This window comes from Alosa sapidissima, chromosome 10 (genome assembly GCF_018492685.1).
Source record: "Alosa sapidissima isolate fAloSap1 chromosome 10, fAloSap1.pri, whole genome shotgun sequence".
NCBI classification, from domain to species: domain Eukaryota; kingdom Metazoa; phylum Chordata; class Actinopteri; order Clupeiformes; family Clupeidae; genus Alosa; species Alosa sapidissima.
The window spans coordinates 31018585-31036461 of NC_055966.1; positions in this window are offsets into that span (position 1 = coordinate 31018585).

A 17877-nucleotide genomic window follows, 5' to 3' on the forward strand; every position below is an offset into this window, starting at 1 on the left:
AAGAAACAAGATGGGAGAGGAAGGAAGGAAAAGGGTTTTTTAAGTACACAAGCAAACTAGGCACTCTTTCACATGGACAGGAAAAAACACACGACCAAATAGCCGAGGGGAGTATAGGGAACTCGGAGAGGAAAGGTGCTCAAAGCACAAACACATACGAAACACAGGTACATAAACACACATGGATGAAAAGGGAAGGAGAGGACCGGGGACAGGATGGGAATAAAACAGCTGAGAAGTGGAATTCAAATGCGAAAGGATGAATAAATACCAGTAGAGGTCGGATGAGTCCACTCGTCTCGGCCCGTTGTTCTTCCCCTCTTTCCCGCGATTTTGTTCGGTTCGGCCGTCATTTTTTTTTCTCGTCCTCCACTCTCTGTCTGTCTCCTTTCTTTGCAACTCTTCTCTTTCTCCCCCTTTTTCACTTCTCTCTGATTCGGTCCGGCTCTCTCTCTCTCTCTCCGTCATCTCCTCCTCCTCCTCCTCCTCCTCCTCCTCCTCCTCTCGCTCGCTCACTCACTGGCTTTCACGCTCTCTCACAGTTGCTGCCTCCCTCATCTCCGTTTCCCAGAGACACCTTTCTCTTTTCTCTTCCTCTTCCTCCATGGAGCAGCGTCAGAAGAGGGGAGAGAAGGGGAGGAGGCAGGGAATAAAGAGAGACGAAGAGAAAGAGAGAGAGAGAGAGAGAGAGAGAGAGAGAGAGAGAGAGAGAGAGAAACAGAAAAGATCAACTGTTTGAAAGAGAGAGAGAAAAAATCTGGAGCACAAATTGTGCTGAAACAAAAACGAAAGAAGGGGCCTCAAAGAGGACGCCAGCTGTCAACCCTACCACCGATACTGGAGCAGTGTGTTACACAGAGCGAGAGAAAAGACAGAGAGAGAGAGAAAGAGAGGGAGAAAAAGAGAGAGAGAGAGCAGCACAGAACCGGTTTCTCAGCCAGGAAAACACAAACACACAGGAGAGGGAAAAAAGTCCTAGAGCAACAGCAGTGAGAGAATGGTGAACGTGCGAGAGAGAGCAAGAGAGAGAGAGAGTGTTTCTAAGTGTAGGGTAGGAATGGTTGGCAGGAGAGGAAAGAAGAGGGAGGGAGAGAGAGAGAGAGGGAGGGAGGGAGGGCTTGGGACTGGGACGGAATATCTTAGTGGGAGGGAAAGAGGAGGAGTGTGTGAGTGGAGCGGGCTGAAGGGGGTGGGGGTGACGTCTGCTGTTACCGGTCATTTTTTAAATTTTCCCTGCGAGTGCAACCCTTTATCAAACACAGCTCTTGTGTAGCAGTAGCGGCAGCAGTGGCGGTGGCTGGTGTGAGGGGTGTTTCTGTCCTGATTATAAAACTGAATCTCCCTCCCTCTCTCTCTCTCTCTCTCTCTCACTCACTCACTCTCTCTCTCTCTCTCTCCGCCAGGCTGTTTGCTGACCGTCTCTGTGCGTTTTCAGGCACATTGGCACTCGGGTGCTGGAGTGTGAAGATTACTGCCACCCTCTCCAGACCCCCTTCCCTACTTCAACACATCTGAGCAGGAGACACTATTTGTTGGAGAGTGAGTGAACATGAGAGAGAGAGGGAGAGAGAGAAACAGAGGGAGAGAGAGAGAGAAGGATGGACTGGGGGGGACAAGAAGGGGGTGAGGATCAAGCAGAGAGAGGGGGAGGGGATGGGAAGAGATTGCCAGGGCTACTTCCAGGCGGAGAGCTAAAGCCTAGATATCTTCACCTGTCGCCAGCAACACTGATATTTCCTAAAAAAACAATCAATGCCCTTCACGTCCACAAAAAGCCAGTGGTTATATCTTTAGAGTATTTATTCTTTTTAACATTACTTCCCAGATCTATTTGAACATTATACAAAAACTACAGAACTACAGAAAATAACAACATGTGGTAATTAAATTTCTAATACCTCAAACAATTCTCAAAATCAAAACATATTTTCTCATCATTGCAATTGCCACTGTGTATGACAAGAACTCAAACTTTCACAGTACTCTGACTGGTGTGAGCGAACTCCAAGTCTCTCCAGTTTGCTTCTCTCTCTCTTTCTTTCTCCCTCTCTCTCAGGCAGAGCTCATTAGCACAGGCTTCACGTCGCCTCTGGCCACAAAACGTAGGGTTGTGCAAGGTCAGACAAAACAAGAAGAATGAGGCGGGGGGGGGGGGGGGGGGGGGTTTGTGTATGGGGATGTGTGTGTTTGAGAGTGTGTCTGTCTGTCTGTGGTTGTGTGTGTGTGTGTGTGTGTGTGTGTGTGTGTGTGTGTGTGTGTGTGTGTGTGTGTAAAAGAGGGAGAGAAAGAGAGAGAGAGGGATAAAGGGAGAGAGCGAGACTAAAACAAGGGTTGTATCAAATACGGAAATTTGGTGTGACATGCCAATCTGTTCATTTGCACATTCCAAAAAAGTCGCATTGTCATTCAAAGACACATGGTCCCATGTATAGCGCAATCCACACACTCTACTTAAGAGGAAGCTTTTTACGGGCTATGATTGATATGAACTTGGAACATATTTGCAGCAATTCATGTTAATAAAATCAATGTCTTCAGTCAGAGGTGTAATGAATCTCTCAAATAAATGCTGGACAACTGAACCAATCACCATGGTAACAAGGGCTATTGTGAAGATCCCCAAAAGAGCTCTTGTGGAGGTATGCAAAGAGGCCCCCTTGTGTGCATCAGCAACATCTGAAAATCAAAGAAGAAGAAAAGCTTTGCATGTTGAGAAACAGTGTTTCACTTTCCTTCCTCATTCTGTAAGCCTTGTTTGGTGGTAAAACTAAGACATCAGTGCCGTTATTTAGATTGGGGCTATAAGTCAGGCTTAGAACAAATTCAAGCTTATAACGCACTGAAAAGAAGAAGAAATGCTTTCGCTACGAACTTCATTAAGGTCAAGGACAACAGCCTAATCAGAGCTGGCCAAAAGAAACAACAACCCTGCGTTCCCTTTGGAAACTGCCTCAGGCGAGAGTCGAGTAAACGTGGTCCCCTTTGCCTCTCTCTCTCTCTCTCTCTCTCTCTCTCTCTCTCTCTTTCTCTCTCATTTGCCCTCCTGCTTCAGAATAAACAGGGATGCTGCACCCCAGGTGCATTGCAAATACAAACGGGCATCGATCTCCTGTGGATGCGGGCGGGGGGAGGGAGCGGCTGGGGTTGTTGTGGAGAACGTGGCAGGATAGTAAAGGTCAGAGGAAAGGTGTGCTGCAATCTCCATCACCTTCGTTAAGGCCTTCTAGCCGCCCCCGAAACCCTCACACACACACACACGCGCGCGCACACACGCGCGCGCACACACACACACACACACACACACACACACACACATACAGTCACACATTCCATCTCTCTCATACACACACATGGTCCACCCGGCCTCCTTCTCCCTCAGGTAATGATTGTCCTTGGATAGGAGAATAGTTTGTCTGCATTAGGAGTGAAGTGTCTCTAATGGGATTGTTCTGGTAATGTGGTTACATGCGTGTGTGTACGAGCGCGCGTGCGTGCGTGCGTGTGTGTGTGTGTGTGTGTGTGTGTGTGTGTGTTTGCAAGGCTTATGCTGGTGCTGATCTTGAAAGGCCATGGGTATTGATTGCATTAAAGCTTGCTGCGAAAGCGAGAAATCAATATGTTTTTAAAGGCAAAGAGGGCTGCATGTGGTGTGAGAGCCTCATTGATACCTGGTGACTGAGTCTATGACAAAGAGGAGGGCTACCAAATGGTCAAAAATCTGTGGTACGGCTTGTGGGTTACAGAATGTAACTGTTCCAGTTAAACTGAATATTCAGTTCATATCAATGTGAACGTGTTGTTGAAGCCTGAGATACATTCTTACCTGTGTGTATACTGAGGAAACTGCAAACCAGGGAAGCTGGCCATGACACTTGGGTATCCTTGACACAATTAACTGTTCAAAGGACTATAGAAAAAAAACGTCAGGTTTGCAGCACGTAATTATTAGTCAATGTCTTGTGTAGCCTATGTTCTCCTTCTACCACCAATCTCTCCATTCCCTGGCCTGTTCCCTCTCCTCCCTTCCTCTCGCTGCCTCCTGACCTGTTCTCACCAAGATCATTTCCTCTTGAGTTGGCATCTGGGACAGACACGATGGTCCCGAAAAAAAGAGTGTGGGCAAGGGCATCACACACACACAGACACTGACACACACACCCACACACACACACACGTACATATGCGCATACACAGAGAGAGAGAGAGAGAGCGAGAGAGAGAGAGAGAGCGATAGAGAGAGAGGGAGGGAGATTCAGTTTTATAATCAGGACAGAACACCTTTACTGGACAGAAGAGTTTGTTTGTTTGTTATCAAAAGAGTATACAAGAAAGACAGTGACAGGCAAGGACGAGAGATAAGAAATGGTGTTATAGCAAAGTGGTTATAGCGAAATAGGTATTGTGCGATAGGTGTGTGTGTGTGTGTGTGTGTGTGTGTGTGTGTGTGTGTGTGTGTGTGTGTGTGTGTGTGTGTGTGTGTGTGAATGTAAACACAGTGTTCTGATTTACGGGAGGCCAGGGCATGTGTCTGTGTTCGAGTTTGCAGATGACAGAACTGAGAAAGAGAGCTTCGAAACAACTTCGAAACAACTTGCAATAATGTCTTCATTGGTCTATATTGACAGAACCGGAACATTATATATTAAGACAATGCAAAGTTATGTTTGCCCATAATTTGTATGTAGTCTTGTATAAAATAGCTAGCTCAGAGAGAGAAGAGGGGGGGGGGGGGGGGGGGTGGCAAGAGATGCAATGACAAATCTAAAGGACAGGAACTGATGGAAAAGATGAATGAGGGTACTTTTCTGCCCTCTACTGGTGACAGGGCTATCGGCACCCTGCAGCAAAAAGGACTCAAAAGAGCTGACGCTTTGGAGCTATGAATTTAATACAGTGGAAACCATTTAGCAAATTTGTTCGGAGCATAAACATTCAGATGTGGGAAACAATTTAATTGTGCATTATGGTGTTTTAAGTTGTTTAATGTATTTCTAGCAATACACTCCCAAAGAAGCAGAGAAGATATCTTTGCTTTACAAACACATGCATGGGAGCATTCAAAAGCATTACACTGTAGCTGCACCATTTTGGAGTTCTATCCAATAAATCCTCAGTGCAGACCATCGTGAGGGAATCCACAAGAAAATCAGCCTATTCTGTGATGAGGTAGCTTTTATAACACACTTAACTTTAAAAGTCCCAAGTTGCAAGGCTGGCCTTTGTGTAGACATGTTTTGACTGGCTCCTAATTCCAGAGATTCCAGAAATAGGATTAATTCCTGATGAAAAGAAAAAAAACATGGCAATATTTGTTCTAGTAAAATTGTAAACAGTAGGCTATTATTACCTGTTTACAGAACAACTAAATCCTTTGATCTCTTGACGTAAGGTCTTTTCAGGTTGCCTAATTGTTACGCTCAGATTTTCCCACATAATGATTGTTTCAGAATTTTATTGAAAACAAAATCAACAGCTATACAAAGCCCCCAAAGTGTCACTCTGGGAATTCATTTTTGTATGAGGTGGAGAATAATGTTTTGAGCTACTTTTCCGTTCCCTCTCAATAACATTTGCATTCTCTTGCAATTGCTGATCCCTTGTAGCCTGACGAGCCAGACCTACATTAAAATGTAGGGTCTGGGCACTCACCGTTCGCAGTGCTCAGTCCGAGGGGTGGGATAATCGGTTGTCTTTCAAATTCCCTCTGCACGCAATAGGACAGCGCTATGAGTCCCATGCGTTTTTCCACCAGCGGAGCTAGTTGGCTAGTTCAAACTTTTGCCAACTTAAAAAAAGCTTAACTCGTGTCACACTGTTGGCCAACAGCAACATCCATCTTCTTTGTTTTCAAGTAGCAGGGAATTCAAGCCAAATAGTTGCAACTCTGCCATCAATCATTATGTTAAGCTCTCCTAACGACTCTATACATGATTTGATTGGCCTGATAGAAGTTTAATTTTTCGAGCTCACAAGTCAACCGAGAGTTGCTAGACTAGCCCTGGAAGCAAATGTAATTTGCTGCCACTAGGGTGCATCTAGATTTCTAGGCTAAATCCCTTGTGTTTCCCTGAAATACTTTGAGCCCAGTAGGGGCTCCATAAAGCAATGCAGACTCAGTGATTTGTTGCCATGTCTTTGTCATCTCTGGGCCTCTCCCTACCTACAGAAAATGTGCTGAGAGATGGTCCAGACTGTTCGATCTCCACACCTGGCTCCAACGCTACTGCGCTTCCCTAAGCATCCCCTATGTCAACAACTGGGGCTTGTTCTGGGAGAGGCCCAGTATGCTGAAGCGTGATGGTCTCCACCCAAACCAACATGGAGCCAGGCTACTCTCTGACAGCATAGCGTCCACACTGAGGCATTGACATTCTGTAGAAAATATTACAGATTCACGCCCCCCAGGTATTGATTCGAATGGCATTATACATGTGGATGGGTCTGAGAATGTTTTCTGCAGGGTAACATACAATACTACTACCATAGATCAAGCTGCTTCATGCAATAGCATTACTTATGCTTATAGTTCTATTCCAACGTTGATTTCTACCCAACGTATAGTAAAAAGAAAAGACAAATTTAAAACTAGAACCCTAACAAATATTCTTTCCATACCTCAGCATATTCCTCAAAAGCCAGAGGCATTTTCAGCTAACATGGGTTTACTAAATATAGGTGCACCTGGCTGACTTCAGACTGTTGAAACATGTCCCCCAAATTATAATTTCTTCCACTCAATTAGACAAGGCAAACGAGGTGGTGGAATTGCCTCCATTCTCTCAAACAAACATAGCTGCACTAGAGTCAACTTTGGCGAATTCGCTTCCTTTGAGTATATTGCCCTCACTCTGAAGGCTGACCCAGCTGTACTTCTATTAACCTTATACCGCCCTCCTAAACTATGGACTGGCTTTCTCGACCAGTTTTCTGAACTTATGTCGCTCATCATCACTAGCTATGATCGGATAATTGTAAATGGCGACTTTAATATTCATGTCAATAAGACAACTGATGCTAAAGCCAGTAAGTTCTTTAATGTGTTGGACAGTTTAGAGCTAAAGCAGCATGTTACAGGACCCACCCACAACCTTGGCAACACCCTCGATCTAGTCATTTCTAGAGGGATAGAAGTCACAGACTTATCAGTAAATGATATAAATATGTCTGATCATTATTGTGTATCTGTTATCTTTTAATATAGTACTACATACTCAAAAAATTCTTCCCGAAATTGCAATCAAATCGTGACTCTTGGACATTAGAGCAGAACAGCAGTTCATAGCTCTTATAGACTCCATAAATTTAGATATTTTACATCATCCCATAGATCAAATGGTAGAGGCTCTCAATCGTGAATTAGGCGCTCTGCTTGACAGAGTGGCACCCTTAAAGACTAAAAAAAGGCCCTGTAGCAAACTGACATCTTGGATGAACGAAAATATCCATGATCTAAAAAGATCATGTAGAAAAGCTGAGAGAACATGGAGAAAAACTAAGTTACAGGTTCACCGTGCCATTCTAAAAGAAAAAATAGCAAATTATAATAGAGCTATTCGGAATGAGAGAAGGAACCACTTCTCTAAGGTAATTGCTGAAAACAGTGGAAACTCTAGGGTGTTGTTCTCTACCATTGATAGGCTATTGCATCAAACACCTTTTGATACACTCAGTCAGGCATCCTCTCTAAGATGCGAAGAATTTGCAGACTTCTTCAAAAACAAAGTCATTTCTAAAAGGGAGGCTATTGGTAACACAAGTAATATGTTTGATAGTACACCCAAAAACAGCCCCCCAAAATTAAGGTTCTTTAGCACTCAATCTGAGCTTAGTAAAATTATAACTCAAACCGGCTCCTCAACATGTGTTTTGGATCCAATCCCTACTAGATTCCTCAAAAAAGTATATGATAGCTTAGCTCCCTTTATTCTCAAGGTAATAAATACCTCATTAGAAACAGGTATATTTCCAACTGCTTTTAAAACCGCTGTTGTGAAACCTTTACTTAAAAAGTCAAATCTTGACCATACCAATTTGAGCAACTACAGGCCTATATCAAATCTACCGTTCCTGAGCAAAGTACTTGAAAAAGTCGTTTGTAATCAGTTAAATACCTTCCTCAACGAAAACAGTATCCTTGAAAAATTCCATACAGGTTTTAGATCAAATCACAGCACAGAAAGGCTCTAGTAAAAATAGTCAATGATCTCAGACTGGCTACTGACTCAAACAAAGTCTCAATCCTTATTCTTCTGGATTTGAGTTGCGGCATTTGACACCATTGATCATAGCATCCTAATTCACCGCCTTGCGAAGTGGGTGGGTCTCTCTGATAATGCTCTAAACTGGTTTCAAACCTACATTACTGGCAGAGATTTTTATATCAGTCTAGGAGATCATGTATCTGAAAAACATGACTTGCCTTTTGGTGTGGCCCAGGGGAGCTGCCTTGGTCCCCTGCTATTTTCCCTATATATGCTTCCGTTGGGAAACGTCATAACTCAGCATAATGTAAACTTCCACAGCTACGCAGATGATACCCAATTGTATATTTCTGTGGAGCCAACTAACCCAGATGGCCTTTGCTCTGCATGCCTAACCTCCATTAATCAGTGGATGAGCAAAACAATTTTGAAACTAAATGATGACAAAACAGAGGTACTTTTGGTTGGACCAAAACTAAAGCGAGATATTGTTCTTAGTAATCTGGGGAACTTGGCGCACCAGGTCAAACCAAAAGTAACAAGCCTCGGTGTCATCTTAGATGCAGAGTTAAGTTTTAAGCCCCATATCAGTAAAGTTACTCAGGCAGCCTATTTCCACATTGCCAAAGTGCGGCCCTTTTTAACTCAACAAGATGCAGAAAACTAATTCACGCCTTTATCACTAGCAGGTTAGACTACTGCAATGCACTTTTCACTGGTCTTCCCAAAAAAACATCTAAAGAAATTGGCACTCATACAGAACTCTGCGGCTAGACTTTTAACTAAGACCAAGAAGAGAGAACACATCACCCCTGTGTTGGCTGAACTGCACTGGTTCCCTATTTCCTATAGAATTGATTTTAATGTTATGTTAAATACTTACAAAGCTCTGAATGGCATAGCACCTTCATATATCTCTGAGCTTTTAATATCTTATCAACCACAAAGGAAACTTAGATCATCCAATTCTAATCTTTTAATCGTACCCAAAGTGCTCCACAAACAAAGTGGAGAAGCTGCTTTTATCCATTATGCCCCCAAACTATGGAACCTGCCTCTGAACATCAAGCAGGCGAGTTCAGTAAATATTTTTAAAAAAGATCTGAAAACATACCTGTACAGGAAAGCTTTTAGTTAACTCATCTTATCCTGTAGACTACTTTTTCAGATTATTCTACATCTGCTGCTATTGGAGGGCGCAGCCAGCCAGAAGCAGATGGGCTCCCCCTATTAAGTCAGGTTCTGCTCAAGGTTTCTTCCTGGAATATGGGAGCTTTTCCTTGCCACAGTTGCCATATGGCGTGCTTGTGGGGGGTAAAGGGTTAAGGCTGCCAGTCTTAAGACATGTTATTTTCTATATTTTTGATATGTTGCTGAGTGAATCATAAACGTCCCCAGCAATGAAGAAAAGTGATTGATAATGACTGACTGACTATTATTGTGTTACATGCTTAAAATGTAAAGCACTTTGAGCTGCATTCTGTGTATGAAAGGTGCTATACAAATAAAGCTTATTATTATTATTTAGGGGTCCGAGCAGCGTAGCTGCAGGACCCCTATTGTTTCTGTACCGTTCATTTTTAGGGGTCCGAGCAGCGTAGCTGCAGGACCCCTATTGTTTCTGTACCGTTCATTTTTGGCCAAAATTCTGTAAAAGTCATACTGCTGCCTAAACCGTAACTCCAAAACTCTTCAAATTTTCAGGTATGGTTACCAGTACCCCCCTCTGCCCATAACCCAAAATTTGGGGTACTGCACCCAAAGGTGGCGCTGTTGGAAAAAAAAGTTAATTATGCTAATTTCTCCTTACCAGATTGACCTAGACTCAAAATTCTTTCATAATATTAATCTCTAAACTCAGATGCATCTTTTTGGCCCTGGTCTTATGGTCTAAAAATGTTTATTTTTGACACAATTTCATGGAAAAGCCAAACATTATAAAAAGTTTCACACTCTTCAAAAATAATCAAATCTTCACCAAAATTCTCACAGACAATGTTTAGACCAAGCCTCACAAAAGTTATGGATCAGAATTTTGATATTTTGTTCCATTTCAGAGATATAGGCTAATAAAGTTAGACCACTTAGGCCATTTTTCCTAGATCACCTATATTTCTATAAACCGTAAGTCCTAGAAACTAAACATTTTCAAGTATTGTTACCAGTACCCCCCACTACCCATAACCCAAAATTTGGGGTACTGCACCCAAAGGTGGCGCTCTTGTCAAAAATGCTTATTTCTCCTTACCAGATTGACCTAGACTCAAAATTCTTTCATCATATTAATCTCTACATTTAGATGCATCTTTTTCACCCTGGTCTTATGCTCTAAAAATGTTTACTTTTGCCACAATTTCAGAGAAAAGCCAAACATCATAAAAAGTTTCACATACTTCAAAAATTATCAAATCTTCACCAAAATTCTCACAGACAATGTTTAGACAAAGCCTCACAAAAGTTATCAAAAGAATTTGGATATGTTTTTCCATTTCAGAGATAAAGACCAATAAAGTTCGACCACTCAGCCCATTTCTCCTATATCACCTATATTCCTATATGAGTAATTTTTTTTCCTTGGTGAACAACCATACAACCATCATTATGTGGATACCATTAACAGTGCACATTTTCAGATCTGTACTCTTTTTTATAAAGCCCTTAATTCTATTGTCAAATGTATGCTAGGAATTTTCTTGATGTTGTGTGTTTGCCAACACACCTTTTCACCATGTGAATGTGACTGCCAAATATGTAGGATTGTCAGTGGCTCAGTGGGATAATGCCTAGTGCTGATGTTTGTTAGGTTGAGAGTTCGAATCCCTGGTAGTGCTTTAGGCTCTAGCTCGAATACTATTGGTTATTGAAGATTCACATCATTGAACAGCACCTGAATGACATCAGGCAATCAACATACACAGTCATTAGTTGCCAAGAATCAGAATGCCGAGACACTCTGACATTTAGGGGAACTTCTTTGTTCACTATTTTTCCTTCATCATTAAGTCTATCATATTTATATTTCATCCATTAATGTTCTTCTCTACAAATGTCTAATTGCCCCAGAATTTCAAAAAGATTTCAGGTGTACTGTTTTAGGAAAGCCCTTCATTTTATTGTCAAATGTATGCTTGGAGTTTTTCTTGTGTTTACCAACACACATTTTCACATGTGAATGTGACTGCCCAATGTGTATGATTGTTAGTGGCTCAGTGGGATAATGCCTTGTACTGGTGTTTCTTAGGTTGAGTGTTCGAATCCCCATTAGAACTTCAGGATCAAGCTGCACATGCTATTGGTTATTGAAGATTGAACAGCACCTGAATGACATCAGGCAATCAACATACACAGTCATTAGTTGCCAAGAATCAGAACGCCGAGACATTCTGACATTTAGGGGAACTTCTTTGTTCATTATTTTTCCTTCATCGTTAAGTCTATCATATTTATATTTCATCCATTAGTGTTCTTCTCTATAAATGTCTAATTGCCCCAGAATTTCAAAAAGATTTCAGGTGTACTCTTTCAGGAAAGCTCTTCATTTTATTGTCAAATGTATGCTTGGAGTTTTTCTTGTGTTTACCAACACACATTTTCACATGTGAATGTGACTGCCCAATGTGTATGATTGTTAGTGGCTCAGTGGGATAATGCCTTGTACTGGTGTTTCTTAGGTTGAGTGTTCGAATCCCCATTAGAACTTCAGGATCAAGCTGCACATGCTATTGGTTATTGAAGATTGAACAGCACCTGAATGACATCAGGCAATCAACATACACAGTCATTAGTTGCCAAGAATCAGAACACAAGACACTCTGACATTTAGGGGAACTTCTTTGTTCATTATTTTTCCTTCATCATTAAGTCTATCATATTTATATTTCATCCATTAGTGTTCTTCTCTACAAATGTCTAATTGCCCCAGAATTTCAAAAAGATTTCAGGTGTACTCTTTCAGGAAAGCCCTTCATTTTATTGTCAAATGTATGCTTGGAGTTTTTCTTGTGTGTTTACCAACACACATTTTCACATGTGAATGTGACTGCCCAATGTGTATGATTGTTAGTGGCTCAGTGGGATAATGCCTTGTACTGGTGTTTCTTAGGTTGAGTGTTCGAATTCCCATTAGAACTTCAGGATCAAGCTGCACATGCTATTGGTTACTGAAGATTCACACCATTGAATAGCACCTGAATGACATCAGGCAATCAACATACACAGTCATTAGTTGCCAAGAATCAGAACGCCGAGACACTCTGACATTTAGGGGAACTTCTTTGTTCATTATTTTTCCTTCATCATTAAGTCTATCATATTTATATTTCATCCATTAGTGTTCTTCTCTACAAATGTCTAATTGCCCCAGAATTTCAAAAATATTTCAGGTGTACTGTTTTAGGAAAGCCCTTCATTTTATTGTCAAATGTATGCTTGGAGTTTTTCTTGTGTGTTTACCAACACACGTTTTCACCATTTGAATGTGACTGCCCAATGTGTATGATTGTTAGTGGCTCAGTGGGATAATGCCTTGTACTGGTGTTTCTTAGGTTGAGTGTTTGAATCCCCATTAGAACTTCAGGATCAAGCTGCACATGCTATTGGTTATTGAAGATTGAACAGCACCTGAATGACATCAGGCAATCAACATACACAGTCATTAGTTGCCAAGAATCAGAACACAAGACACTCTGACATTTAGGGGAACTTCTTTGTTCATTATTTTTCCTTCATCATTAAGTCTATCATATTTATATTTCATCCATTAGTGTTCTTCTCTACAAATGTCTAATTGCCCCAGAATTTCAAAAAGATTTCAGGTGTACTCTTTCAGGAAAGCCCTTCATTTTATTGTCAAATGTATGCTTGGAGTTTTTCTTGTGTGTTTACCAACACACATTTTCACATGTGAATGTGACTGCCCAATGTGTATGATTGTTAGTGGCTCAGTGGGATAATGCCTTGTACTGGTGTTTCTTAGGTTGAGTGTTCGAATTCCCATTAGAACTTCAGGATCAAGCTGCACATGCTATTGGTTACTGAAGATTCACACCATTGAATAGCACCTGAATGACATCAGGCAATCAACATACACAGTCATTAGTTGCCAAGAATCAGAACGCCGAGACACTCTGACATTTAGGGGAACTTCTTTGTTCATTATTTTTCCTTCATCATTAAGTCTATCATATTTATATTTCATCCATTAGTGTTCTTCTCTACAAATGTCTAATTGCCCCAGAATTTCAAAAAGATTTCAGGTGTACTCTTTCAGGAAAGCCCTTCATTTTATTGTCAAATGTATGCTTGGAGTTTTTCTTGTGTGTTTACCAACACACATTTTCACATGTGAATGTGACTGCCCAATGTGTATGATTGTTAGTGGCTCAGTGGGATAATGCCTTGTACTGGTGTTTCTTAGGTTGAGTGTTCGAATTCCCATTAGAACTTCAGGATCAAGCTGCACATGCTATTGGTTACTGAAGATTCACACCATTGAATAGCACCTGAATGACATCAGGCAATCAACATACACAGTCATTAGTTGCCAAGAATCAGAACGCCGAGACACTCTGACATTTAGGGGAACTTCTTTGTTCATTATTTTTCCTTCATCATTAAGTCTATCATATTTATATTTCATCCATTAGTGTTCTTCTCTACAAATGTCTAATTGCCCCAGAATTTCAAAAATATTTCAGGTGTACTGTTTTAGGAAAGCCCTTCATTTTATTGTCAAATGTATGCTTGGAGTTTTTCTTGTGTGTTTACCAACACACGTTTTCACCATTTGAATGTGACTGCCCAATGTGTATGATTGTTAGTGGCTCAGTGGGATAATGCCTTGTACTGGTGTTTCTTAGGTTGAGTGTTTGAATCCCCATTAGAACTTCAGGATCAAGCTGCACATGCTATTGGTTATTGAAGATTCACACCATTGAACAGCACCTGAATGACATCAGCCAATCAACATTCACACTCATCAGTTGTCAAGAATCACAATGCCGAGACACTCTATGACATTCAGGGGAACTTCTTTGTTTACTATTTTTCCTTCATCATAAAGTCTATCATATTTATATTTCATCCATTAGTGTTCTTCTCTACAAATGTCTTATTGCCCCAGAATTTCAAAAAGATTTCAGGTGTACTCTTTTAGGAAAGCCCTTCATTTTATTGTCAAATGTATGCTTAGAGTTTTTCTTGTTGTGTGTTTACCAATACACATTTTCACCATGTGAATGTGACTGGCCAACATGTAGGCTTGACAGTGGCTCAGTGAGATAATGCCTTGTACTGGTGATCCTTAGGTTGAGAGTTCAAATCCCACTTGAAGCATTAGTGTTAGAATACTGTTGGGTTGTGGATGTTAGCATACTACAATAGAATGCTGTTGGGTTGTGGAGGTTAACACACTATTACATTACAGCTACTTGTCAATATGGACTTGTAGTGTAACTGTATAATTATAGGCTGTTTTTCTTATTGACTCCGACACAGCTGTAGCCTATAATTATTTGTTATTCTTATAATATTTGTCATTTCTTATACATATTTAGTCGGCAAGTGTGTTGTTCCACTTGACAGAACAACTCTGTATCGGTTAAGGATGTCACGCATGAAACAATGCTGCAGAAACACGAAAATACGACTTTGAGTTTAGTAGGCTATAATTTTCAGTTCCTGTTTATCTATTGCACGATGGGTAATAATTTAAAGGAATCGTGTTGCAGTCTTGTAAATAGTGACCCTGCAAGATCCCTAGTCATTGCAAAATCATAGTCTGTGACTTAAAACTCTACTACTTGTCTTTAGATGTGAGAGGGTCTGAGACTGTAATCTTTCAAAAATCTTTTCCAAATCTTTGCAAATCTTTCCAAAGTCTGTCAGTGTAAGGAGGGCTTGTGGTGAAAGTGCTGTGGAGAAATTGCAGGATCTAACCTAACCACACCCAGTTTACCTGCTGGGAAACCCTGTAGCTCCGGAGCAGGGGCTCAGACCAGGATAAATTGTTTGCTCGCCCTCAGTTCACTCTTTTGTTCATCTCAACCCAGCACTCCAGTGTGTCCTGCTTTGTGTGCGTCTTTGAGTTAACGCAAGTCATCACTTTAATGACCCTCACTATGACTTTTGTGATGTTTATCAGTTTGTAGAGTAGCTCTGCCATCATGTGTAAAGTTAAGGTCTTTGTTTGTTGGTTAGGTGATGTTGGTTGACTTGGGATGTCAAGTATTGTTTAGTTGTACCTTATATAGCCATATGATTTTAGTTTATTGTTCAAATGTCAATTGGTTTGTTTGTGAGTTGGGATCTGTACTGATTTACCCCATTTCACTGATTACTCCATTTTCTGTTTGTTTCCTCTTTGATGCAGCACACATACAAGTAAAGAACAAAAGAACAGATGAATTGAAACTCAAATAAAGTTCACTTGTGTTGCACCGAAACCTGCCATCTCCGTGTCATCACTTCATACCATTGAGCCTTCTGACCGAGGCTCTGCCTGCTCGCCACACACTCACTCTACCTCGACCCACATCGCCCCCTACAGTTCCTTCAGCTGGGTTGTGGAGGTTAGCATACTAGAATAGAATACTGTTAAGAATACTGTTGGGTTGTGGAGGTTAGCACACTATAACGTTACAGCTACTTGTCAGGACTTGTCGTGCATGGCAAGTATAACTGCATAATTATAGGCTGTTCATCTTATTGACTCCAACACAGAACCCACCCCCACCCCCCTTCACCTACCACCACAAATACAATTCCATTCTGTGGGAAACACTGCCTTCCATTAACAGATAGCATAGTCCTGTAGAATAGAGTATTGTTAGAATACTATTGAGTTGTGGAGATTAGCGCACTAGAATGCTACTGTTAGAATACTGTTGGGTTGTGGAGGTTAGCACACTAGAATAGGGTATTGTTAGAATACTATTAGGTTGTGGAGGTTAGCACACTATAACGTTACAGCACAGGGTAATCCTAATTTTATGCATCAAATTTATTCCAATCCAACTCAAAAGTTTTGAACAACACAAAGTGAAGGTTTTATCCAGATCAAAATCAAGAATAGATTATGTGATCTAATCCAATTTCAGGATCCTTGTTTCCCTTTGAACAAGCCATTTTCAAGATTTGATCCAATCCGATAGCCGAAATCCGGTAACTGAAATCCGATAACCGAAATCCAATCGCGTTTCTTTTGAACAATTGGGCCCAAACAATCAAAGCATATGTAAAACTAAAAAGCTATGCTACCTCATGTTCGTTTTGCTCGGACCCCGTAAATCACCGCTTGCGGTTATATTTATTATTATTATTATTATTAAACAGCAGATCAATGAAGCTTCTTGCACTCACCAGAAGCAGAAAAAAGTGTCCCTTTAGGGCTCTGTACAGAATAGATTTTTTTTTTTTTTTTTAAAAAGGGAGGCAGAAGGATCAACTAATTTTATGTTCCCTAACAATACTTTTGCATTACAAGGGTGGCATCACAAGAATATTATCCTTTTCCTTGTAACAGTTTTGTATTCCCATACAAACTCAAATGTATTGTAAAGGAATGCAAAATTATTGCAATATAATGCAAAATCAGAATCAAATCAAATAATCATAATCAAAATCGTGTCAAATCAGTATATGATTGTTGCTGCACAGTCTCAGATTTTTGTTCAAACTTTGTCTATATCAATAATGGGGCCCAAAACCAAGGCCTTTACAAATATTTCTGTTCAAATCCTATGTCTTTGTATTATTTTCAGCCCTTGAAATTACTTCAGTTTTACAGCCTGAAAATCACATTGTCTGGTAAGCAATGTTTGGGCATTAACATAATGAAATGTATTATTCATAGGCAGCCCAAACTTTGTAAGGTGGAAGACAAACATGTTCTTGGTATGACTGAATAAAGCATACCGGTACCTGTCAACATTTAGCTTTCCAAAAACGGGAGATTTTTGTTTTCGAGGGGGGGATATGCATATTTAATACGTTTCATACACGTGTTTCAACACTGCATTTCGGTCCTTGTTTTTGCCTTACCATTACCTTACGCATGCCAGTTATGTATCTTACCAGCTGTCTGCCTGCAGCCTACTTCCAAAACTCCAAAGCTGCTTGCTGTCAGAGTTGGTTCCGAGGGCACAAGTTCAGTGTATCAACAACACTCAATAAAAGTTTATGTGATGTGTTAATCAATTAAGTTCCCAACAATTTCACAACAGCTAGTTCCGGAGTAGCCATTCAACTTGCCCGCTTGCTTACGGTGAGACTCAGGCTGCGCAGTCGGCACCCGCTTCCTTATTTGGGTTTTGGGTTGCCAGGTTTTAGCCTATGACAGAACGGTTGAAATTGAATCTAAGTGATCGTGTATGTGTAGGGTGTATTTCATACACAATCTGGCAACCTGTGAGATGTCAGACTAATAGAAAAAATGAATGGATCAATTATTTTAAAATGAAGTTTGATGGCCATGCAAATTACGGGAGTTTTCCAGGAGAAATAACAAAACGGGAGGGTGGCGGGAGATGACCTTGAAATACGGGAGAACCCGGGAAAAACGGGAGTGTTGACATATGGAATAAAGCCATACCAGAAAAGTGGTTGTGATTGGTTCCTGGGATTTCAGTAATTTTGGAAATCCGTTTCCAGTGTCTAGTGGGATCTGCCAAATGCGCTC